This window comes from Vigna unguiculata, chromosome 4 (assembly GCF_037176805.1).
Source record: "Vigna unguiculata cultivar grain cowpea cultivar isolate G323 ecotype 2 chromosome 4, ASM3717680v1, whole genome shotgun sequence".
Classification (NCBI taxonomy): domain Eukaryota; kingdom Viridiplantae; phylum Streptophyta; class Magnoliopsida; order Fabales; family Fabaceae; genus Vigna; species Vigna unguiculata.
Window position 1 is genome coordinate 36226226 of NC_140795.1, and position 26753 is coordinate 36252978.

A 26753-nucleotide genomic window follows, 5' to 3' on the forward strand; every position below is an offset into this window, starting at 1 on the left:
TGTGTTCAAATAGGTCCCAATTTTCGTTAATTTTGTTCAATTGGGTCCTTTTTTGCTAACACCGTTTAAATCATTAACGGCCATGAACAGTGACTGTCACGTGTCACTTCGTGGTTTTTTTGAATTTTTATGAATTTTTATTTTATTTTTTTATTTTTTTTTAAATGTCTACATGTCAACCCAGTAGTGTGCCATGTGTCATAGTCAATATTCTATATTCAATTTGGTCCCTATATTTGTTATTTTTGTTCAATTAGGTCCTAATTTTTGTTAACATTAACCAATTTGGTCCTTGTCGAAGATGTGACCAAATTTAATTTTTATATCAAAGTTATAATGATGTGAATTTTAATATATTATATAAAAATATTTAATAAAAAATGTGAATTTTAATATAAAAATTAAATTTGGTTTTAATTTGGAGAGGGACCAAATTGGTTAATGTTAACAAAAATTGGGATCTAATTGAACAAAAATAACAAATATAGGGACCAAATTGAATTTAGAACATTGAAATTTGACACGTGACATGCTACTGGGTTGACACATGGACATTTAAAAAAATTAAAAAAAAATAAATTTTTTTAAAAAAAATTCAAAAAAACTACGAAGTGACACGTGGCACACTCCTGGGTTGACACGTGTACACTTAAAAAAATTTAGAAAATTTTCAAAAAAAATTTAAAAAATCCACGAAGTGACACGTGGCAGTCACTGTTCATGGCCGTTAATGATTTAAACAGTGTTAGCAAAAAAGGACCCAATTGAACAAAATTGACGAAAATTGAGACCTATTTGAACACAAAACCAAAATTAGGACTTATTTGAAAAAACTTGACGAAAAATGGGACCAAAAAGGTATTTTAACCATTAATATTTATGGCCAATTTTGATTCTGTAAACAGTTTTTGTTCATCCTCTTTGAACAAGTTCCTAGAAGGACTAATGTTTTCATACGTACTAAATAGTAAGTTAGTCCTATTAGCTCGAGAAATAACATTGATGTTTTTTCTTAGTTTTGTTGATTAATTTGAACTAATAAATATGTAGCTTCTTTTGAATCTTATCTATAGAGTTGTTTTTCACTCATTCGCAACTTGAGACTTTTTTAAAGATTTAACTTTGTTATAAAAAAAAATTGCTTAACCTCTTCACAAAATCCAATTAGTAATTGTTAGACTTGAGGAAAGTTATTTTATTAAAAAATTTGTTGCATCTCGTATTTATCTTACAAATCTTCAATGATTTCTTTCAAAGATGGTCCATATGTTAATTCAAAATACTTATTTATATTAGAGAATACTAATAAATTTAACTTTATTTTTTCTAAATAATTTTAATTATGTGTTTTATAACAAAGTATTAAATACATGAAAACATCTTTAAAGTATTAGATCTTCGCGTATGCAAATATTTCGTAATAGAATCTAATTATCATCTTATTTTTGTCTGATAAGTTCGCGCTTAAGACAATCGATAAAACAATCTTATAAATGCATATATTATGTTTTGCATAGAATGTATTTTCGTCTAACCATCAAGAAAATTTTACGAGATACATCAACATCATAAGATCTCTTGAAGAGTGTCTTAAAGGTTCTTTATACCAACAACTTTGTTCAAAAAGATAATGTCACCTCTACATAATCTATCAACCACATACGGTCTGCATTAAATGTTGCATAAATAACATTTAACCCTCAAAGTTTACAAGGATAAATGTAGATGAAGAACAAAGAATTTAACAAATTCTCAAGATGGTTAGAAATATAATTTGTAACGTCTATCTTCTAAGCTCTTTATAAGAAGAAGATACTTTGAAGTATGAAGACCTTTTGCTCACAAGCAATCATACAAATGCTTATAAATTTAGCCTATTGATAGAACTTTAATTTTAGAAAAGTTTAGTGTTTGTTAGGAACATAAAAGTATGAAACTTATTGCATCTATCTTATGATGCAACATCTCTTTTAGTTAGCAACTTTGTGATCTTTTGATTACATTTCTTGTAAACAAGTGTTTTAGCTATGAGTGGTTACCATTTCAAAGAATGTTCAGTGTTTTAACCTGTAGTTATTATTATTCTAAAGGATACTTGATGTCTTAGTCAAGAATCACTATTGTTCAAAACAATTCTTGCTTGATTTAGTCACGAGTGACTATAGTACAAAGAATACTTAGTGTGTAACTTTCAGTGATAGTCTGTACAGTGAAACTTGATCATGTTCGTGAAGAACTAAACAAAGTCTTAGTTAACACACGAACTAGTATAAAAATAAAGTGTAAATCCTTTTCTATTTTGATTGCATATTATTGAGCTAACATATAACAGTAAAGAACAAGTTGTTTAAAATGAGATTTATGAAAACATTTGACAATGAATCTATCAAACAAAAACTTGGTTATTTCATTCAATAAATTGTTGCTCTTGAATTATTGCAAAAACTTTTAATACACAATTCAATCATCTTTTCTTTTGTATTTAATATGTTTTCACAATTCACTAGTGGAGAGATGTCAATTGATGGTTATTTTGCCATTAACATTGAGTTGTTAACATGAAAAAAGCTTGATCCATTATCCAGAACATTTTAGATGGAAAAATCATACTTCTCAATCTCACTCACTAAGTTAGTGTGGGGAGAGGCTCAAGCCTTTGATGCATTAGGAGTAGGTTCCTTAAGAGCAATTTCTTCAACAATAAGTTTTCTTTAACAACTTCAGTTCTTTCTTCATAGGTTTCGATGACTTGTTTATACCAAGTCAATGTGATTTGAAGAATGTGACGATTCGTCAATATCCTCTTTGACATCAGAAGCATCACCAATTGATGATGAAGTTAGAGTAGTTGGTAGAAGACTTTCTAGAGCTTATAGCCATAAGTTTCGACAAAAGTAATATACAACTTAAAGGAATAAGAGGCAAATGAGCAAATATGTGAGAAAATAAGAAGTAGAAAGATGAGAACACGAGTATAAGAATAAATTAGGCTTGTTTGATATGTTGATAAAGGAAGAAGTTGTTGGACATTCTTCTTCAAAAAGTTTATTTTGATGATGATACCAAGTCCAAGTTGAAATAGAAGCTAAGGAATATTTGGAAGGCTTGCATTTTGTTTGTTGTAATATTTTTCCTTTGTAATGCCTTTATAATACTCTTGTAATAGTTGTTAAAGTATTTTAGGCTAAGTCTAGAGGGTCACAAAGTAGCAGCCCCGAAACACTTAAGAGAAAAATATTTTTCTAAACTACAAGGTGATAATCGATTATTGCAGAGTAAAATTATTTTTGAAAATATACTCTCAGTGGTAATCAATTGTTGCTTGCAATAATCAATTATTTATGGTAGTTGTAACTTGGTTTTTCACATTCTAAACCTAAGTTCGAAATAGGCTTTTTCCAAAGCAAGTTTTCTACTATAAATTAAGAAAAGTTCTATGTTTTCAACTGTAGAAGCTAGATTGTGAAAATTAGCTTTGTCACAAGCATTGGAAAAACCAAGTGTGGGTAAAGTGTGTAAATTTCACTTAGTGTGATCTTAGGTCACCTTTAGTTATTTTCGAAACCTATTTAACATAGGTTTCCCTTCTTCTGTAATCACGTTTTCCATACACAGTTTTTCATATCTATGAAGTAAAGTTTCAGATCTTACCTTTCCTTCTAGCTTTCCTTCACCTCTACTCCATTATGCTTCTCGCTATTGGAAAGGGTTTTTTTCCTTTCTCTTCTCTCTGCCCAGAACCATGGAAGCTCCCAAGCTTCTAGGGCTTCGTTCATACCTTCAGCAAACCCAATATGGCATCAGAGCAGGTTCATAACTTGCCCTACTTCAACTATTTTCTCTCTTTTTCCCAATCTTGCTGCTATCTTGAAGAATGGCAAACATCAGTGATAAAGATCAAGATTCTACACAAAAGAAAATAATAGACCAGGTTCTCAACCCCTGCAGTCCTTACTATCTGTATCTAGGAGAAAATCCTGGGCTTATCCTTATCGACCAGCCTCTCAGTGAGACGAACTACTCTTCTTGGAGTAGAAATTTGAAACGTGGTCTTGTTTCTAAAAGCAAGATAAAATTCGTGGATGGTAGCATTAATGTTCCTAAAAGAGAGGATCCTATGTACGATGCATGGGAAAGGTGCAAAATGATGGTCCTATCTTGGATCACAAAGACTTTATCTCCACACATAGCTAAAAGTTTGATTTATGTTGAAAATGCCAAGAATCTTTGGGAAGAATTAAAAGAAAGGTTTTCCAAAGGGTTTACTTCAAAATCTCAGACTTACTGCAAGAAATCCACTCCATTCGTTAAGGTGAGAGAAATATAACTCAGTTTTTCACAAATTTAAAAATCTTATGGGAGGAACTAGAATCTTTAAGACCTATACCACACTATAGTTGTGAAATACAGGGAAATAGAATACGTGATTTGCTTTCTAAAGGGATTGAATGATAGCTACAACCATGTGCGCACTCAAATATTGTTGATGGAACCTTTTTCCAACATTAATCGTGCCTTTTCTCTCATAATTCAGCAAGAAACACATATTGGTGGCAATGTTGGCTACAACGGTGAAATTGAGAATGTTGTTAATGTTGTTGATAGACAAACTACTTGGAAACAACGGGATTAGAAGCAAGATTAGAGTAGCTGGAGACAGTCTGAACAGAACAATTGGAAATCGCAAGGTCGTGGTAACGGTTGGCGAGGACAGAGCAGAGGGAGAGGAAAAAATCCCAATGCTGGAAAGCAATGTTCCTACTATCATAAGATGAACCACACATTGATAAGTGTTACTCCAAGCATGGGTATCCACCTTGGCTTAAGTAGAGACAAGATCTTGCCAATCAAGATAAAGAAAGCAGCAACCAATCTACGTGCAATCGAAATACCAAGGAGGACTCTACACATAATGGGAATCAGAATGTCAAGAATGAATTGCTGGATTCACCCCTGCATAGATACAAAAGCTCCTACAGATCATTGAGCATACGGACAAAATAGGGCATAGTATAAATCAAGTACAAAGAAAGGATCATAGTACTAGCAACCATGCTATCCAGCAAGGTAAGAAATCCTGGATTTTAGACACTGGTGCTACAAACCATGTCACTTTTACAAGGAACACTTTGTTACTTTCCACAAAATTAAACCTATATGCATAAAGTTGTCTAATTCCTCTACTGTCACTACACACTTTGCTAGAACAATACAATTTTCAGAAAACTTTATTATCTTTAACGTTCTTTATATTCCTGATTTCACATTCAACTTGATATTTGTACAAACCTTGATTAAAGATTTAGACTGTGTTCTAACTTTTTTCTGCCAAGACTTGTCAGATACAAAGCAATTCTATCTTGAAGATGATTGGGCATGTTAAGTTCATCAATGGGCTTTATTACCTACAATCTCCTCCTACTCCACATAAAGATTTTGTTTTTCCTAGTCTAGCTTTGAATTGTATCAAGACTGATATTGATCTATGGCATTTTAGACTAGGACATCCTAGAAATAAAACCATTGGAGAAATCTGTATTAGATTTCCTTACATACATTCTTTAAATAAAATTGTTTGCCTCATATGCCATTATGCTAAGCACCACAAACTTCATTTTTCTCACAGCTCTGCTACTTCTACTGCTGTTTTTGACCTTATACATGTAGATATTTGGGGTCTTATGTCTATCATATATGTTCATGGTCACAAATACTTCTTGAGCATTGTTGATGACCTAAGTAGGCATACATGGGCTTTTATGATGCATTCCAAAGCTGAAACTAGGGCTTTATTACAAAATTTTATTGCTTATGTTAAAAACCAATATGGGAAAAATATCAAAGTCATTAGATCTAATAATGGGCCTGAATTCAACTATACTAATTTTTATAATGAAAATGGTATTACTCATCAACGAAGTTGTGTAGAAACTCCACAACAAAATGCTGTTGTGGAGAGAAAACATCAGCATATTTTGAATGTGGCTCGTGGTTTGATGTTTCAATCTAATTTGCCTAAAGCCTACTGGACTTATGCTATTTCACATGCTATTCACTTGATTAATAGGCTGCCTACTCTTGTTCTTAAGAACAAGTGTCCTTATGAAATTATTCATAATGATCCCCCTACATTACCTGATTTAAAGGTTTTTTTGTTGTCTTTATTTTGCCTCCACTATGGAGAATAGTAGAACCAAATTTGATTCTAGGGCTAGAAAAGGTGTTTTCATTGGTTATAAAGCTGGTGTAAAAGGTTACATAATCTTGGATATTGAAACAAGGGAGATTTTCATAAACAGAAATGTTATTTTTTATGAAAATGTCTTTCGTTATAGAATCAATGAAACTAAAACTCAATCTGTCATAGACAATAATCCTAAGTTTGCTTATAATAGCTTTTATGACTACATTAATATTGAAAATAACACTACCTTTGTTACTCAAACTGATTTTAATGCGCATTCTGAAAATAATCTTGCTTGTACTACTGAGAAAAGAGATCCTGTAGGGTTCACAAGAGAGGTTGATGGTGATCATGCTCAAATTAGGAGGTCTGATAGAGCTAGACGCATCCTAGATTACCTTAAGGACTACCATCATCAGGTCAATTATTCTAACTCTGATCGCAGCCCTACACATTTCAAAAATACCCTTAAAACACCTTATCCTTTATCCACTGTTCTTTCATATCATTCTCTATCTCAAAATCAACTAAACTTTACTCTTGTTATTTCTTCTACTAATGAGTCGTAATCTTATGATGAAGCTTGCACTCAACCTGAATGGATCAAGGCAATGGAAACTGAAATTCAAGCTTTACAACTCAATAAGACTTGGGAGTTAGCTTAGTTGCCTAGTGGAAAAACTGCCATAGGCTGCAAATGGGTATATAAAGTTAAGCACAAAGCAGATGGAACCATTGAGAGACACAAAGCAAGGCTGGTGGCAAAAGGATACACTCAACTTGAAGGAATGGATTTCTTGGATACCTTCTTCCCTAATGCGAAATTGACCACAGTTAGGCTTCTCCTAGCTCTAGCTATCGCTAAAAACTGGCATCTATATCAATTAGATGTAGACAACGCCTTTCTCCATGGAGATTTGAAAGAAGAACTATACATGACTCCTCCACCAGGCCTTAACATCCAAGGATGTGTGTGTAGACTAAGAAAGTCCCTCTATAGCCTAAAACAGCCCAGTAGACAATGGTTTGATAAACTCTCATCCTTCCTAATTTCTATTGGTTTCACTCAATCTCAATCGGACCACTCTCTTTTTACACAAAACAAATATGGTACTTTTATAGCTCTTCTTGTATATGTAGAAGATGTTATTTGTAACATCTCAAAATTTATACCACAATATTTTCAGTATGCAAAAAAAAATGGTTAAATAGTTATAATAATTTTTCAATTAAAATATATATATATATATATATATATATATATATATTTTATAACTGAAAAATTATTATAACTATTTAACCTTTTTTTTTTTGCATACTAAAAATATTGTGGTATAAATATATATATATATATATATATATATATATATATATATATATTATATCAGATAACATTATATAATAATAGATTACGTTTACAAGTATAATACAAGTTTATCTTAGAATAAATGGTGCAAATACAACGTTCAGAAAGAGATAGAGTTTCAATTAATAATATTTCATTCTTGTACTGCAAATCTAAGAAAAGATTAGATGAATTTAATGTGTGAATCTTCAAGCCTCTATATATAGAGATGGTTCACTAAAAGCCAGACGAAGCAAAGCAAGGAGAGAAAAAAAAAAGAGATTCGAGAGTTAGAGAGGCACATCAGAAAAAGGGAAACGAAACAATGAGACTCAATGGAGAAATAAGAGATGAATCGTGCATTTATTTAGACCTTTTTAATCTCCAAGGTAAGGGAAGGAGACATTTATCATTCTATTTTTTGACTTTTAATTTTTCTTATCTCCTCATAAAGTTTTTTTTTTATATTTACCTTTAAGTGAGGTATCCCTAACCTCATTCTAATTTATATTTAGTTTTCGTCCCTATTTATTTATTTATATTCACCTCCAGTTACGCACTGGTCCTATTTATTCAATTTATATTTATTCTTAATTACTTATTTATATTTATCTCCAGTTCCGTACTGGTCCTTTCTATTTATTTATATTTATTTTAACTATTCATTGATCTTATCTATTTATTTATATAATTATGTGGTTTAATATTGAAATAAAATTTATGATAAATAAAGATTTGATTATTGTAGTTGGAGGTATAACCTTTGGGATTTAAATGAGTTAGTATTACTCAAGTGAGATGTTCTTAAGTTACTTTGTTGGCCATGAACTCGTTTATCCTGACTAGTCACTACAAAATTAATCAATATTTTTATAAAGTATGATAAAATCTAGTTTTATGGATTTGGGAGAATTTTCATCTCATTTTATCTTATTATGATATGTTGTATATTTTTTTTTTATCTTTGTCTCACGTCTCGGTTTGGCAAGATATTATAGAAGATTCATTGAGGGATTTTCTAAAATAGCTTTGCCTTTAACCCAACTCACCAAAAAGGGCCAAGCTTTTGTGTGGACAAAAAAATGTGAGAATAGCATTTGGGAGAACTCAAGAAAAGATTAACCATTTCCCCTGTCTTAGCATTACCTGATCCTATTGGGCACTTTGTTATATTTTGTGATGCTTCCAAAATGGGATTAGGTTGTGTTCTTATGCAAGACAGAAGGGTAGTGGCATATGCTTTTAGACAATTAAGAACACATGAGAAAAATTACCCAACCCATGATTTAGAACTAGCTGCCATTGTTTTTGCACTTAAGATATGGAGACATTATGTTTATGGTGGTAAGTTCAAAGTTTTTAGCGATCATAAGAGTCTCAAATACTTATTTGACCAAAAGGAATTAAATATGAGACAAAGGAGATGGATGGAATTTCTGAAAGATTATGATTTTGAATTACAGTATCATTCAGGTAAGGCAAATGTAGTGGCAGATGCTTTAAGCAGAAAATCTATACATATCTCCTCACTGATGATTCATGAGATGAATTTGTTAAAAAAATTTAGAGACATGAATTTGTCGGTCACCTTAAGCCATGATAAAATGCAATTAAACTCCATTCAGATCACTAACAATTTACAAAAGCAAATCCATGAGGCACAAGAAAGTGATGAGTTCATTAATAAGAAAAAGAAATCGATAGGGCTGAGGGGTAGGGAGAATTTTGGCATAGATAAAATCGGAAATTTGAGATTTAAGGATAGAATGTGTGTACCCAACAATGAAGGAATTAAGAAAATGATTCTAGAGGAAGCACATAAAAGCAAATTAAGCATGCATCCAGGCACAACAAAAATGTATCAAGATGTCAAGAAAATGTATTGGTGGCCCAAAATGAAAAGGGAAATGGCACAATATGTAGCAAAATGTCTACTCTGTCAAAAAGCTAAAATAGAACACCAAAAGTTAGTAGGAATGCTACAATCCTTAGATATACCTGAATGGAAATGGGATAGTATAACAATGGATTTTGTAGTTGGCCTCCCACGAACCATTCAAAACTTTGATTCCATATGGGTTATCGTGGATAGGTTAACAAAGTTTGCTCATTTCTTACCCATTAACATTAGGTATTCATTGGAAAAATTTACTGAATTGTACATAAAAGAAATTGTCAGGTTACATGGAGTACCAACAAGTATTATGTCTGATAGGGATCCCAAATTTACTTCTAAGTTTTGGGGAAGCTTACATTAGGCCTTGGGGACTAAACTCCATCTTAGCTCAGCATATCATCCCCAAACTGATGGACAATCAGAAAGAACAATCCAATCTTTGGAAGATTTATTGAGAGCTTGTGTATTAGAAGATTCTAGTAGTTGGGATCGACGCCTGCCTTTGATTGAGTTCACTTATAATAATAATTTTCATTCTAGCATAGGTATGGCACTTTATGAGGTATTATATGGGGGAAAATGTAGAACACCTTTGTGTTGGTTTGAGACTGGTGAAGATTTAGTATTATGTTCTAACATGATTCAATAGACAACAGAGAAAATCAAAATGATTAGGGACAAATTGAGAGCAACTCAAAATAGACAGAAAAGTTATGCTGACAAGAAAAGACGACCTCTTGAATTTCAAGAAGGTGATCATGTATTCTTGAAAGTAACACCAACCACTTGAATTGGTAGAGTGATGAAATCAAAGAAACTCACTCCATGATTTATTGGCCCTTACCAAATTCTCCGAAAGATAGGTCATGTTGCTTATCAAATTTGCTTACCTCCTTTCCTTTCCAACCTTCATAATGTCTTTCATGTGTCTCAATTAAGAAAATATATTTTGGATCCGTCTCATGTGATAAGGCCTAATACAGTACAATTAAAGAATAACCTTACATTTGACGCAATGCCTATACAAATTTTGGACAAAAAGGTCAAGGAAATTAGAGGCAGATAAATTCCTCCAGTAAAAGTCATTTGGAATGAAACTACTGGAGATACCACATGGGAATTAGAAGAAAAAATAAGAGGAATTTATCCTCATTTGTTTTAGTAAATAAAAAGTTAAATTTCGAGGTCGAAATTTATGTATTTGGGAAAAAATGTAACATCTCAAAATTTATACCACAATGTTTTCGGTATAAAAAAAATGGTTAAATAGTTATAATAATTTTTCAATTATAAAATATATATATATATATATATATATATATAAACAAATAAATGACTGTACGTAATATTTAAAGGTATATATATATATATATATATATATATATATATATATTATTTAATATCATAATGTTATAAATCAAAATATATGTACGTAATATTTAAATATATTTGAATATAAGTACGTAATATTTAAACGTGTATATATATATATATATATATATATATATATATATATATATATATATATATATATATATATATATATATATATATATATATATATATATATATATATATATATATATATATTAATTATTATATATTAGATAAATATTATATAATGATATATTACATTTACATGTATAATACAAGTTTATCTTAGAATAAATGGTGCAACTACAACGTTCAGAAAGAGATAGAGTTTCAATTAATAATATTTCATTCTTGTACTGCAAATCTAAGAAAAGATTAGATGAATTTAATGTGTGAATCTTCAAGCCTCTATATATAGAGATGGTTCACTGAAAGCCAAACGAAGCAAAGCAAGGAGAGAATAAAAAAAGAGAGATTTGAGAGTTATAGAGGCACATTAGAAAAAGGGAAACGAAACAGTGAGACTCAAAGGAGAAATAAGAGTTGAATCGTGCATTTATTCAGACCTTTTTCAATCTCTAAGGTAAGGGAATGAGACATTTATCATTCTATCTTTTGACTTTTAATTTTTCTTATCTCCTCATAATTATTTTTTTTATATTTACCTTTAAGTGAGGTGTCCCTAACCTCATTCTAATCTATATTTAGTTTTCGTCCCTATCTATTTATTTATATTCACCTCCAGTTACGCACTAGTCCTATTTATTCAATTTATATTTATTTTTAATTACTTATTTATATTTATTTCCAGTTTCGTACTGGTCATTTCTATTTATTTATATTTATTTTAACTATTCATTGATCCTTTCTATTTATTTATATAATTATATGGTTTAATATTGAAATAAAATTTATGATAAATAAAGATTTGATTATTGTAGTTGGAGGTATAACCTTTGGGATTTAGACGAGTTAGTATTACTCAAGTGAGATGTTCTTGAGTTACTTTGTTGGCCATGAACTCATTTATCCTGATTAGTGACTACAAAATTAATCAATATCTTTATAAAGTATGATAAAATCCAGTTTTATGGATTTGGGAGAATTTTCATTTCATTTTATCTTATTATGATATGTTGTATATTTTTTTATCTTTGTCTCACTTCCCTATTTTAAGATTGTGTGTGAAAAACAAAATTTTATAACATTATCATAAATGACTACTCCCAACATGCCTGATCCCTTCTTCGTCGACATCGTGGCTATTTTTCCGGGAAATGCCTGGCAAACCAATGCAGTGAATAGTTATGTAACATTTCAGGGAACGGGAAACTCTACCATTACTTTTCTCTCTGCTTTGAATGTGCCGATTGGAGTTACCTTTTATTTACCCCCAACAGTCCAAGTGAACCCTATCCATTCCTTCCACCTGTTTGAAAACCAGTATAGTATATGAGGGGGAAATTATAAATAAATAACACTTCTTCCTCTTCTAGTGTAGGAAATATAAGATATACTAAACAGTGTAGATATAAGATGCATACAGTATTGTAAATATATATATATATATATATATATATATATATGTGTGTGTGTGTGTGTGTGTGTGTGTGTGTGTGAATATTTTAAGTATAATTAGATATCATCGTATAATTTTGCCTTTAAAGTTTATAAGTATATTGTAGGAATTAATAATAATAATTAAATAAATAGAAATTTTTTTTTATCGTCACATTATTTTAGTAGGAGACTCTTTGGAAACTATTGAGCACATCAAGAATCTCCTACATCAAGCCTTCAAAATAAAAAATCTCGGAAATCTCAAATATTTCCTTGGGTTTAAGGTAGCGAGATCTCACAAAGGCATCCACCTATGCCAATGTAAGTATGCTATCGACATTTTAAACCAGACTGGTATAATGGGGTGCAAACCATGCTCAACACCTTACCTCAAGGATACAAAGGCTCTCTATGAACCTACTGATCTTCTACCAGATCCCACTATCTATAGAAAACTCATAGGGAAGCTTATATACCTCACTAATACTATACCTGATCTTTGTTTTTCTATTCATCTTCTTAGCCAATTTATGCAGGCTCCTAGTGTCACTCACTATGTTGCTATTCAACATGTCTTAAGGTACATAAAGGCTAACCCTTCATAGGGTTTATTATTTCCTGCAGCCAACAGTATACAACTGAAAGCATTCAGCGACTCAGACTGGGGCACATGCCCAAAAACCAAAAAATCCACCACTAGATTATGCATCTTCCTTGGCTCTTCCCTTGTATCCTGGAGATCCAAGAAGCAAGGAACAGTCTCTAGATCCTCTACTGAAGTAGAGTACTGCGCCCTAGCAACCACAACTTATGAAGTCCAATGGTTGAGCTATCTCCTCCATGACCTTCAAATTCAATCTACTCATACTGCTATAATGTACTGCGACAACAAATTCGCTCGCCATATCGCCCATAACCAGAGCTTCCATGAACTCACCAAGCACTTTGACATCGATTGCCATATCGTCCGTGAAAAAGTGCAAGCCAATCTCTTCCATCTTCTTCCCATTCATTCTAAAGAACAACTCGCTGACAGCTTCACCAAGGTTCTTCATCGGCAGTATCACGCCATCACCTCCAAGCTTGGCCTACTGAACATCCATAGTCCAGCTTGAGGGGGGATGTTAGAATAGGGTTTGGAGTTAGTCAAGGTAACCGCTTGTGGTCACCTTTAGTTAGTTTCGAAACCTATTTAACATAGGTTTCCCTTCTTTTGTAATCACATTTTCCACACACAATTTTTCATATCTATGAAGTAAAGTTTCAGATCTTACCTTTCCTTCTAGCTTTCCTTTATCTCTGCTCCACTCTGCTTCTCTCTGATGCAAAGGGTTTTTTTCCTTTCTCTTCTCTCTGCCCAAAACCATGGAAGCTCCCAAGCTTCTAGGGCTTCGTTCATACCTTCAGCAAACCCAATATGTCTTCTTCCTTTGTGGGACTCAAAGGAGGTATTCATTTATTATGAATGTCAAGGGAGGTGTTCTCATCTCTTGTGGCTTCAACCGAGATATTTTCTTTCCTAAAGTGGTCTTACTCCTATTTGTAATCTCAATTTATTTTAATATAGTTAATAATCTCTCTTAAAAGTGATTAATAACTGGATGTAGTATCTTTTGTTTGTTCTGAATCAATAAAATAACTTGTGTACTTTTTTTTATTTCCTTGCTCTTTATTTAAATGTTATTATTATAAAGCAAATGATTTATTGTAACTCTGATCCTAAAACAGGAAATTTTTTTAAGAGATAAATTTTTATTAAGAAAGAAATTCACTTCACCCTCTTAATTTTGTCCGAGATAAATATTCCGATGTGCAAAGATATTTCCATTGCTACGATCATAACACGATACTTTTACATGAAACAAAAGGAATGTACAGAGAAAAAAATTAATGGTTTCCGTTTAAAATAGTTAATAATATAAGCTAAAATAGAAAAATATAAAACTTATGTTTTTATTATTATTGTTGATTTTTGTATACATTTTAAAAACTTAAGAAATTTAGATTGTAAAAGTTGTACCGAATAGAATTCCTAAAAAATAGCTCTGATGTGTTGCAATAAAGAATTAATTGTCTTTGAGGAGTCCAATGATAGAAAGCATGATTGTTCCATGGGCTAAATGGTTAAGGAGTCACATTTAATGTTGACAAAACATTTGAGAGAAAGTTAAAAAGTGGAAAGTAAAAAATAATTTAATATTGACCTCGAGCTAAGGTTAGCAAGGGGGATTGGAATAATAACTCTTAATTCTCTTAGGGATATTTTCTTTCAAGAAAAATTACTTCAAGAAATAATGCTAAAGATAGAGATGCAATTGAAAAGATTGAGATAATCTAGATAATATTATATATTTCCGGGAGAAACTTGATATATTGACGAGAGAATAGTTTCTTGATAGAAGAAAAAGTCAACATCATTGACGCTCAACGAATTGAGAATATTAGAAAAATTGGTGGTATAATTTTGGAATCCAAATGTTTAATGAAGTGTAGTTATTAACAGTGATGCCACTTTTCTTTGAGTTAAGAGTTGCATTTTTTTTAGTTTCAAAAACGATGAAATAGTGAAAATAATGGTATTGCTTTTGCCTTTTTCATCATTGTTTAATGAAGAAAAAAGGTACTAGCTTTGATGATGACTTTTTATGCAATCCACATATGTGAAAAGGAATAGAAAATTAAAAAATGTATTTTCTAAGTTAGAATTTCCTTAAAATATTATCATTAATGAAGCAATATTATATAAATCCGTAAATAAATGTTGACTCGTAAGAATATATATATATATATATATATATATATATATATATATATATATATATATATATATATATATATATTAAAATATCCTTCAATTTGAAAATCACATTTTTGTGAATTTTTGTCTACTTAAAAAGCTGTTCAATTGGTTTAAAAAAACAATATTTTCTAAACATAATTCACAGCTCAATTAAAAAGAATTATTTTATATGACGATGTTTTATCTTAAAATATAATTTTTCAGTAATTATTGTTAATAAATTTGAATAATTTTATATATTAGATTATATTCATATAAAAATTATATATATATATATATATATATATATATATATATATATATATATATATATATATTGTACCATGTGTCCATGTTACCTCTAATAAAAGAATAAGTAGTTTGTACCCATAATATGAGTTTGTCTGCAGTTGGCTGGTTTAAGGCAGTGACTGTGTTCAGGAAAAGAAGCAATGAACCCACTTCAACTATGTTATGGGTATCTTCCTAGGAATTTTCCTCTTTTTTATAATAATAATAATATATTATTATTATTATTATTATTATTATTATTATTATTTAACTTAGAATACTCTTTGATTAAAAAATTATTAAAAGAAAACTTATTACATCATCTCATAGTTGAAATCATCCAGACGCAATCAAGCTGGAATCATAACATTTGGGTAACGAAAAAAAAATTAAAAATAGTTTAATTTCAATTTTTTTAATCTTAATTTCCTTAAATAAGATAAATCTCACTATTTAAAAAGATTTAAAAATGGTTATTTAATGAAAATAACTCATACTTTTAAAAAATTTAACAAGAATGGTTATTTAATGAAAATAACTCATACTAAATAAATGTAATTAATAATAATTAATTAACGAATTGAATGAGATGTTCTAACAATTACAATATATATTAATTATTACTTAAACATACTATCTATAATTGAATCTTATGTCACTGACTTAACGTTTTAAGATTTACACCTTCTCTTAGGGATAACAATGCATGTCAAGTTAACCTTGTTTAGGTCCACCTTGTATTTAGTACGCAAAATGTGGGTTGGACTGACATGTTCCGTGTTGAAAATTCGGACTCAAAGTCTGACTCACTCCATATAAGCTTTGATTCGTGGGCTGGCCTTTTTTTTGTTTTATCTTAGGATAAAGTTTTAAATGTTTAACAAATTAGAAAACTTTAACAAATTCACAAAATTAAGCAAAGACGGTGGAGTTGAATAATAAATTGATAATTTAACATTTTTATTATATTTATATTTGTACTTTAACATACACTATATATTCTTAAATTTTTAGCACATTCAAAAATACATAACACTTATTTTTTCTACTCATACAAGAATCTGAAACTTTCATGCAGAAGTCCATAAGGAAAATGACCAATATACACAAATACAAGTGGACAGCGAGCTCAATATCTCAGCCTCCCTCGCATTTTTTGGCAGGTCTGTAGGCCGGCTCGCCAAGCTAAGCACACATTGCCACCCCTACCTTCCATCATCCATTCTAAATACAAAAAAAAAATGCTTCAAATAACATCCCATTTAATAGTATAAACTACTAAATAAAATATTAAATATTCTAATAAAGCAAAACAGAAAGTTAAAAGGTTATAAAATATGTATACAATTATCCAAAAGTAATAACCATAAAATATAATATAGATAATTAAACCAAGAACCAAACAAAGTTTTTCAAAAGAAACAAAATATACATAGTTTCTAGAACCCTATACTACTAAATAGTCTCACTATTGTCCATCAAAGGGGTCTCCTTACTTGCTTCCTCCTCTGCTTACACAATTTAATGATCATTGCAAAAGAAAAACAACAAAACCAACAATACAACCAAAAAACAAGATAAGGTAGTTTATCAAAGACATATTCATATATATATATATATATATATATATATATATATATATATATATATATGTATATACATATATATGTATATACATATATATGTATGTACATATATATGTATATGTATATACATATATATATATGTACATACATATATATGTACATACATATATATGTACATACATATATATACATATATATGTACATACATATATATGTATGTACATATATATGTATGTACATATATATGTATGTATATACATATGTATGTATATATATATATATGTATATATATATATATATATATATATATATATATATATATATAAAAGTAACTCATGCTAGAAGCATACAAATACAATATAAGTCATATCACTTTCTACATTCACACAAGTAGTTGACATTAAACTTAAATATCTGGATACATGTCATTGATATAGAATTCACTGGAAGTATGCATTTTTGATGGTTTGTAGACTCTGTAAAGTCTAGACTCAAGGGGTTATCACCTAACCACACAAAAGATTAATCTTATTATGCCTAGGTTCACCTAATAAAAATACACGTTTAACACCAGCATGTCGGCGCTCAACATCATGGAGCTAAAAAACTCCTAGACCTGTAGTGGTCTTCAACACTCAATGCCACATGGACAACGCTCATCGTTAACCAACACATAAAAGTTTGTGCTCAATGACGCTATTATGGAGCTAAGCGCTACACCAAATATCAACAATTGCAATTTAAGGTTTTTGGGAAATCTGAACCTATTTCATAATTCAAATTAGTACTCCTCCTTTAGGTATCAATCTAAAATAGTCTTTAAATCATAGGAGTTGGTACAAATTTGATCAATGACTCAAATCCTACATTTCCCCAACTACCACATAATTTATCAACAATCATACATAATTCATCAAATAGTTCACATACTAAAATCATCCATATGAACACTAATCATTACCAAACTCAATCAACCACAAGCGTGCAATTAGAAATTTTTATCAAACTCACACACACAAACAAAAACTAGCTTCACTTACCTGGTGAAAAGCTCGACTGACTCTAACAACACCAAAATCTTCCGCAAACCACAAGGTACTCTATCTACACATAGAAATACCACGGAGATAATCAGATCATACCCTCATGACCAATGATCAATAGATAACCAAATAGAAGACTAAAGGAACACATGCGACCTCAAAGAGAGGAGCATGCAAGGATGATCAAGAATTACACAAAAGGAAGAGTTGAAAATCAACTTACTCAATGGAAAAATTGATCGGACAGACTTGAAGATCTTGCTGCAAGGATCACACAGACGGTCTCTGATCTTCAAACAAATAATCACAGGATTTGATAGTTTAGAGAGAGGAGAGTGAGCTCTTATAAAGATAATTTTAGAGAGATAAAATATTTTTAAGTAATGAGATCTCTTTATGAAATTTCTATTTATAATTCATTATTTTATTATTAAAATAATAAGATTTTATTCTTTTAAAACACGACCACCCCTTAAATACTATTTTCTAGGGTCTCACAAAATTTGTTACAATAAACTCATAGTGTAGAAAATTTGTATCAAAAGAAAAAACTTAATTTTTTGTAACTTTGTCTCAAACTTATTTTAGATGATTATTGGATCTAACCTTGAGCTTTTCTATCCAAGGCATTTGTGGACTTCAAATAATTTTAACCAATAAAATAATTTTAATACGTAATTGCTTGATTCTTTGGTCATCTGCCCTTACAAGAGTTACATCATAAGTTAAGTTATCATGAACTTAAATTGGATATAGTTAACATGAATCATGAACATACTTAATGTAGATCTAACAATTAGATAACAAAATTATGTAGTATGTAACTAACTAAATCTTTTTAAAAAATACTATAAATGAATGCATTTTTTATCTGATAAATTTATTAGTATTCCCTTTATATTGATTTAATTATAAAGTATTTAGAAAATTAGGATGTGTTTAATAAAACTAACAAATTATAAGTTACTTTGAAAGATAATCAAAATTTCCAATATAAATTTCCCGATTTGCTCTCTAGTCAGAATATATATATATATATATATATATATATATATATATATATATATATATATATATATATATATATATATATATATATATATATATATATATATATATATATATATATTTTGTCATCAAACTCGTAAACTAACATCGAATATTTTGCTTCAAATAACTATAACTTTGAATAATTTATCCTAAATGCAATAATCTAAAACAAATAACAGAACAATATTCATTCTTTTGAACTATACAAATCTCATCAGAAACTCAAATTGATAACATGTTCAAACAACAAATAATCCTACGTAAAACTTAAGATATATCACTATGTCATTTTCATATTCAGATTATCTGTCATAAGATATAAAAGTATATAAATAGTTTCTCTTACCTATAATTATTCTCTTCAGGCAATTTCCTGAACCGATATTCAAAATTTGGGAAGAAAAAATAAAGTATCATAATATAACAAAAGTTTAGTGTGTCTTTAATAAGATAATTATTTCTCAAAATTAACTCTACTAAGATTGTTGATATAATGATAAGAAAAGTAAAAGAACAAAAAATCTTTAAAGAAAGAGAAATTTACTTGGATTGAAAGTCTGATCGGATTCCTAGCCCTCAAATATTATGAAATGCCTAGATTTAAAAAAAAAATGAGGATAGGAGAAAGAAAATTAGAAAGTAGTTGAAAAGAAAAATCTAGAAAAAGAGAGTTCGAGAAGTGAGATAAAGGATGAATTATGTTTTTAAAATTTACACAACTATATATATTTGATAGTTATATATTTATTAAATGAAGTTTAAGTATTATTATTTTTATCCTTCAATTAATCCAAATTTGGCTCCTCGGTGTATCTTTTAACATCTTCCTCTTACTAGCTTTTAACTTCAATGTTTCGAAATATTATATCCATCCCTAATCGTTTTAATCTCTTCAGTTAATTTAAACTATTAAAGGAATGTTCCCACGTCTAGGTTTCCTAGTGAAAAAAACAAAGATTTCTAGGAAAATAAAATCATACAAGAGTGTTCAAATTAAACTTTTCCAAAATGAAAAGATATAAAAAGGCAAAATATCATTTTTATTAAGTTATTTAATGTAACAAAAAATTAAGAATTATAGTGAAACTAACACATTATTTTGATTTTAAGAAAATTATGTAAACATTTCTAGTCATATCTTTTACCTACCACCCAAAAAGACCTTAATCATCTACAGAGATAATAATTTTCAGGATTTATAGTTATAGGTTCAGAAGAAGAAAAAAAAAAAACTAAGATAACCCTAGTGAAGAAGAATTGAGATAAATGTATATGATATTGTAAAAGAAAAAGAAAAGAAAAATGCAAATATGAATTTATGTAAATGAGTAAATTTAGTTGGGAATTGAATTATAGGAACATATGAAGGTGGTGGGGACTGTAATGAATTCCATGGAAAAATGTGTAGAAAGAAAGAATCTTTTGTTTACAGGTGTAGAAAGGAAAGAGAATGATGAATGTTATGTAGGGTACCCCCACTCATCTCCTTTCTCATCTTATCTATCCTTTTCATCACATCACATTTCACTTTCATACTCCATTCTAGTTACCCATTAAAAAAATATATATAATCTATTGATTTTCTTTTTGTTGTAGTAGATTAATATAAGTTACACAATGTGAATGTATTCAAAATCATTTTTGTTATAATTTCTTAACACCCTATGTTAGCAAACTATGATTAAGTATATTTCAAGAGAATTTCTAGTTATGTATATTAAAATATTCTAAATTGACTAATTTTGTATATGTTTGTGTGTAAGAGGAAAAAGATTTCTAGGTCAAAAATGTACCTGTGAAAATTTATCATATTTTATTAATTTCTATAAGTAAAAAAATAGTGTGAAAGAAGTGTGAGAAAGAATGTTATTATCCATAGAATATGAGTGGATTTTAAGATAATCAACTTACAATGAAAATCAAATCAAATATTCAACAATTTTTTTTTAAATATGTGATATAGCAGTTATTATTAAAAAAATAATAAAAAATATTATAAATGATAAAATTAGAATCATAAAATGTATATAAAAAAAGTTTATTTATCTTAAAATATTTAATATAACAGTTACAATTAGAAAGTCAGATAAAAATATTATAAATGATAAAATTGGAATTATGAAATTTGTATTTTTATAACACATGCACATGTGTTCTCATTTTTTTATAATAAAAAATAATTAAATTATAATTATAAATATAGATAATTTTTATTTATTTTGTAAATTATTTTTATATTTAATAGATGATTTTTATTTATTTGATTTAAAAAGTAGTTAAATTTAAAAAATAAATAAAATTTAAATAAAATAATAACTTGAATGTTAAAGTGGAAAGAAAAATAAACAAAAAAATCCTTACAGATTTATATTTATTATATATATATATATATAATTAGTGATTTAATCCTCTAATTTATTAGTTTAGTTCGTTTTAATCTTATTATTTTTTGATTCAATTTAATCCTTCAATGTTTTAAAAGAGGTTCACTTTGGTCGTTTATTATTTTTTATTTAATTTAGTCCTCATTTTCTTTAAAACGATACAATTTAATTCTTTTAGATTTGAATCCAAATTAGTAATTAAGCTTAATTATAACTTATATATACATGTTAAAATAATTTTTTATATTTATAAATCAAATTGAGTATTTAGGTGGAGTGTAAAACATAAAATAATTTTTAGTATTTTGGTGGTGTGATTTGATGTATAAATCCAAAAAAAAAAAAATTAACATTTATATATAAGTTGTAATTAAACTTACTAATTTAGTCTTAAATTAAAGAGGACAAAATTGGATAGTTTTGAAATGAAGAATGACTACATTGAATAAAAGATAGACTTAAATGAGACCAAATTGAACCTTTTAAAAACAAAATGAATGATTAAATTGAACCTAAAAAGGACTAAAATGAACCAAAACAACATATTAGAGGACTAAATGAATAATTAAGTATATATATATATATATATATATATGGAATACTTAATGTGCATTGTATGATCATGTTCACATCGAAAGATGGAATGATTGAGTTCATTAATTAAAATAATATAAATGAATATAACAGACTTTATAAAGACAAAACTATCATTTAAAACTTTTAAGCAATACCTCTGATACAAAATAAGAACTTTGAAATTTGTAAGGTCTTTTCTAAAAGTTTAAATAATTTTTTTTATATTGCTAGTTTTATGTATTTAGAATTAATAATTTTAGATATTGAAATATTGTCTATTTTTTGGAATTTTGTTAAGCTAACATGAATGTTGCAAAATATTATGGAGAAGTCTGAGAAATTAATTTCATTGAAATCTTAAATTAATATTTTAATTTTAATTTTTGTAAACTTTTTAGACCTTTAACACCATTCTTTGTTAATTTTTTTATTTAATTTTTTTTTTATATTTAATTATATTTTAATTTTTAATAATATTAAAATATAATTATTTTACTTTTTAATTTTTATTCATAAATATTAAATAAAATATTAAACACATTTATAACAGTTATAAATATTTATGTACTTTAAATAAAAAAAACTATATTAATAATTATATTTTATTTAATATTTTGATAAAATTTAATGTATATTAATTATCATTAATAACAGCCTATTATAACAGATAAAAAAAACATAAATTTAAGAAAGAATCAATAAACTGAAACAAAAGAAACAACGGTTGTGATTGATAGATAAAAAAGTTGATTAGAAACTTTGTCGTCAGATTGGTGGGGTCCCCAATTTGAGTGAACAAAATTGACCTATACAATTGCAGGTCATAATTGTGGGGTTGACCAAAGCTATCATGGTGCTGCTACTGTGTTCAGCACAACATATATGCTTACAAAGTGAATGCCTATATAAACATTTGCTTGAAACCCTTGCTTTCTTTCTCATGCCACCCTTTTTCATTTTTCAATTGAAATGGAGCAATTTGCTTGGGGTCTCTTTTGATCTCTGAATCTGTAAGTGCTCCATCCCCCTGTGTGATTTTATTCTATGAATTTGTGTTGCATGTCCTTTTTAATTTTTAATTTTGTTAAGGGTTATCTCTGAATAGGGTTTTTGCTGTTTTCGGCAAAAACTTGATCTCTCTATTTTCCATGAAATCTGTTTTTTCAATTTTGGATTTCTCAGAACAAAGAGTGAGGGGATGAATTAGATAAGAAGAATTTGAAGTTTTTTTATTTTTTTATTTTTTTTTTATAATTGGGGCTTTATACAGGTTGACTTGCCGCTTCACCTGAGGAGTAAAGGACGTGAAGGGTAAAGGGGTTTTTTCTTTGTTCTGATTTTATGGTATGATATAAATATTAAAAGGGAAAAAGATTTTGGAATTTGGATCCTGAATATACTGTGAAGAAAATATGAGTTTGGTCTTGTGATTACTGTGTTTATGTGATTACTGTGTTTGTGTTGACTTAACTTAAGGCTTATAGCCTTAGCTAGGTAATTACCCACGTCAAAAGTTAATTCAACTAAAGTGCAGAGAAAGATTTTGTTTCATGGTTTGATTCCTGTATTCAATCGTAATTTCAAGTGGCATGGGATATTTATTTGTATTCTTGTGGATATCTATGTTGAATAGCATATTTCTTCTGATTGGTGGTCATGCTTAATTTTCCTTTTATCGCTGTCCCCTTTTGTCTCTCTTTCCGTTCAAATTTTCCCTGACCACCCTTTATTATTTCTGCCTTTTTGGAACTTTGAAACATAATCTAATCCGACATGGTCCTTGGTTTTGGTAAATTCTTTATACTCTATTGATGTTCTTTGTGAATGATGAATGATCCATGTGTGGTATTTTTGTAAAAGAGTCTTGGTTTTTGATGGAGCTGACTTAGCTGTGTAATCCATGTAGCTGATCTAACCCAGTGGTGGGATAAGGCTTTGTTGTTATTGTTGTGCTTTGTACACTGTATCAGTTTCTCAGTCATATTTCCTTTGATTTTCAGTGATCAAGAATCTTGATAAAGAATTTGAAATGGATTCAAATGGGAGTCTACATGCCAACAACTGGGCAAGGTCTTCATCGTTAACCTCGGATTCCATGTCATTCCCAGGTTTTGGTCTGCAGAATAATCAACCCAAATGGGATGATCCCTCAAATTCAGATTATGGGATGAGAGCAGAAGTACCTTTCAAAGACTTCAACCAGCCTTCTCAAACTCAGTCTCCACTTTCTTGCAACTCAAACAATGAGATTGAGATCCCTAATCAAGAAAACTGTCATCTGAATGAATCATCACAAACCAGTGCACTCCAAGATTGGGACCCCAATGTGATGTTGAATAACCTGTCTTTCCTGGAAGAAAAGATTCATCAGCTTCAGGATCTAGTGCACTTGATTGTTCGTCAAAAGGGCATTGGACAACCTAATGAACTTGTAACTCAGGAACAGCAGCTTATCACAACGGATCTCACATCAATCATTATTCAATTGATCTCTACTGCAGGTAGTCTTCTCCCATCTGTTAGGCACAACCTTGCAAACACAGCTTCATTGTTGGGACAGATTGATCAGCTTCGTGGGACGACCGTTCCTTCCGGGGCTGGTGGAAGTAGCAGCTGTATTCAGCCAGAAAATAATGGTGGAAAGAAAATGTCTGATCAGTCCATGCAAACTGATCTACCTAATAACTGTGAAATGGAGCCAAACTACAATGTGGTAGAACAAGAACTCAAAGATGAAGAAGATGTAGATGAGGGAGAAACCCTTGCCCCTGGTTCATATGAGATTCTACAATTAGAGAAAGAAGAAATCCTTGCTCCTCACACCCATTTCTGCACAATTTGTGGGAAGGGATTCAAGCGAGATGCAAATCTCCGAATGCATATGCGCGGCCATGGCGACGAGTACAAAACCCCAGCAGCTCTTGCAAAACCTCACAAAGAATCTGGATCACCAAAGCTTATCAAGAGGTATTCCTGTCCCTATCCTGGCTGCAAGCGCAACAAGGATCACAAGAAGTTTCAACCTCTGAAGACTATCCTTTGTGTGAAAAACCATTACAAAAGGACACACTGTGACAAGAGTTACACTTGCAGCAGATGCAACACCAAGAAGTTCTCAGTCATGGCTGATCTGAAAACTCATGAAAAGCACTGTGGTAAGGATAAATGGCTGTGTTCATGTGGCACAACATTTTCTAGGAAAGACAAGCTTTTTGGGCACATTGCTCTTTTCCAGGGCCATACTCCAGCCATTCCCTTGGATGACACTAAAGGGGTAGCTGAGCCACCCAATCATGAAAGAAAAGAAAACAGTAAGGTGGAGAATATGCAGTTCAGTTTTGGATCAAGCCCTTCTTCAAATGGAAATGAAGTGGAGAATGTGATGGATGTAAAAGGCAATAGTGATGATCCTATAAGTTTTTTCTCATCATTGAACTTTGACAACAGCTTTGGTGGGTTTAATGAATTCACTAGACCTCTATTTGATGACTCAGAAGGCTCATTCTCTTTTGTGATTCCTGGATCTTTCAAATCTGGTGGAGAATCCAGCCCTGACGATCTTTTGTAACAGTGCTAGTATCTATGTTTGTCTCTTCATCTGAACAACTACAACTCTGGTTTATATTAAATTTGTAAAGCCAGTTTAGTTTCCTATCCCTTCAAATTCTAAGATCATAGATTTTCTTCAAGATTTTATCTTGTTTCCTAACCTTTCGACAGAGAAATATAAATTGCGATTTAGCATCTGGGTTCTTCTACTTTCCATTGCTGTGCTACTTAATGACTTAACGTTTTGAGTTGATTGCACCGCCATACTTTCCGGATTACCTGTTCTGGAAATCTTCCAAAACGAGCTTTTCAAAAATTTTAAACCATGATTTCTGATCAGAATTTTCGATATATTTTCAGAACAAGATCTATGACAAGATCTATGGAATAAGCTTCTTTAACATATGAGATATGTGTTGGAACGAGTTTTCTATAACGAGCAACCCAATGTTTTACTCACACTTTCTCCTTCCTTTAAAAGAGGATGGCGAAGATTAAAGATATTTTAATCCCTTTGCTATTAGTATGGGGGGCAGTGCAGGTGGTAATAATGGAGGTGGGGAAGAAAAAATCTCTGTATGAGGAGTAGCATATAATTACATCTCTTAATACGATGTGCTGGTCGGTTAAGACAGAAAAAGAAAATACGGACAAATTTCTTCCTGCACCCCATCACACTGAAATTTTTTATCCAGAATAAGGGTGTAATGAGTGTCTTCCAGAAAAACTTTTCCGGAATAGGAATAATGTGTTTTAGAATAGGGTGCAGAAAATTTAATGAGATGCAGGAAGAAACACCCAAAAGAAAATTGACATATTGAATTGGGTAATATTTTTAATATTTCTAAAATTAATTTTATTATCAAGATTTAAATTTTAAAAACGTATATATCATTTCAGAGATGTTTAGAAGTTGCGAGGGTACATAAAATGTAATCTTTGTCAAAATAAAAATTATATTAAAATTGATAAAATTATTAGTATGTGCTTTATTTACCAAATATAGATATAGTTGTCAAGAAATCTAAAATAATGCTTCTTCTAATAATCTGACGATTAAAGTTTCGTACTGTGATTTAGATTGTTCAAAATATTAAATATTATAGGCTGTATGAAGAGTAGCCTATAATATTTC

At 29.8% G+C, this 26753-nt stretch overlaps 1 pseudogene across 3 annotated transcripts; it reads left to right on the top strand.

Moving 5' to 3' along the window:
- The first annotated feature begins 22904 nt into the window (after positions 1–22904).
- LOC114182001 (protein SENSITIVE TO PROTON RHIZOTOXICITY 1 pseudogene) lies at positions 22905–25813 on the top strand (annotated as a pseudogene). Of its 3 annotated transcripts, none has more exons than XR_014994686.1 (3): positions 22924–23079; positions 23340–23413; positions 24070–25813. The product of XR_014994686.1 is annotated as a protein SENSITIVE TO PROTON RHIZOTOXICITY 1 pseudogene, transcript variant X2 (transcript). The 3 variants fall into 3 exon arrangements; XR_014994687.1 differs by having other exon boundaries at positions 23340–23380; XR_014994685.1 differs by lacking the exon at positions 23340–23413 and having other exon boundaries at positions 22905–23079.
- Positions 25814–26753: the final 940 nt, after the last annotated feature.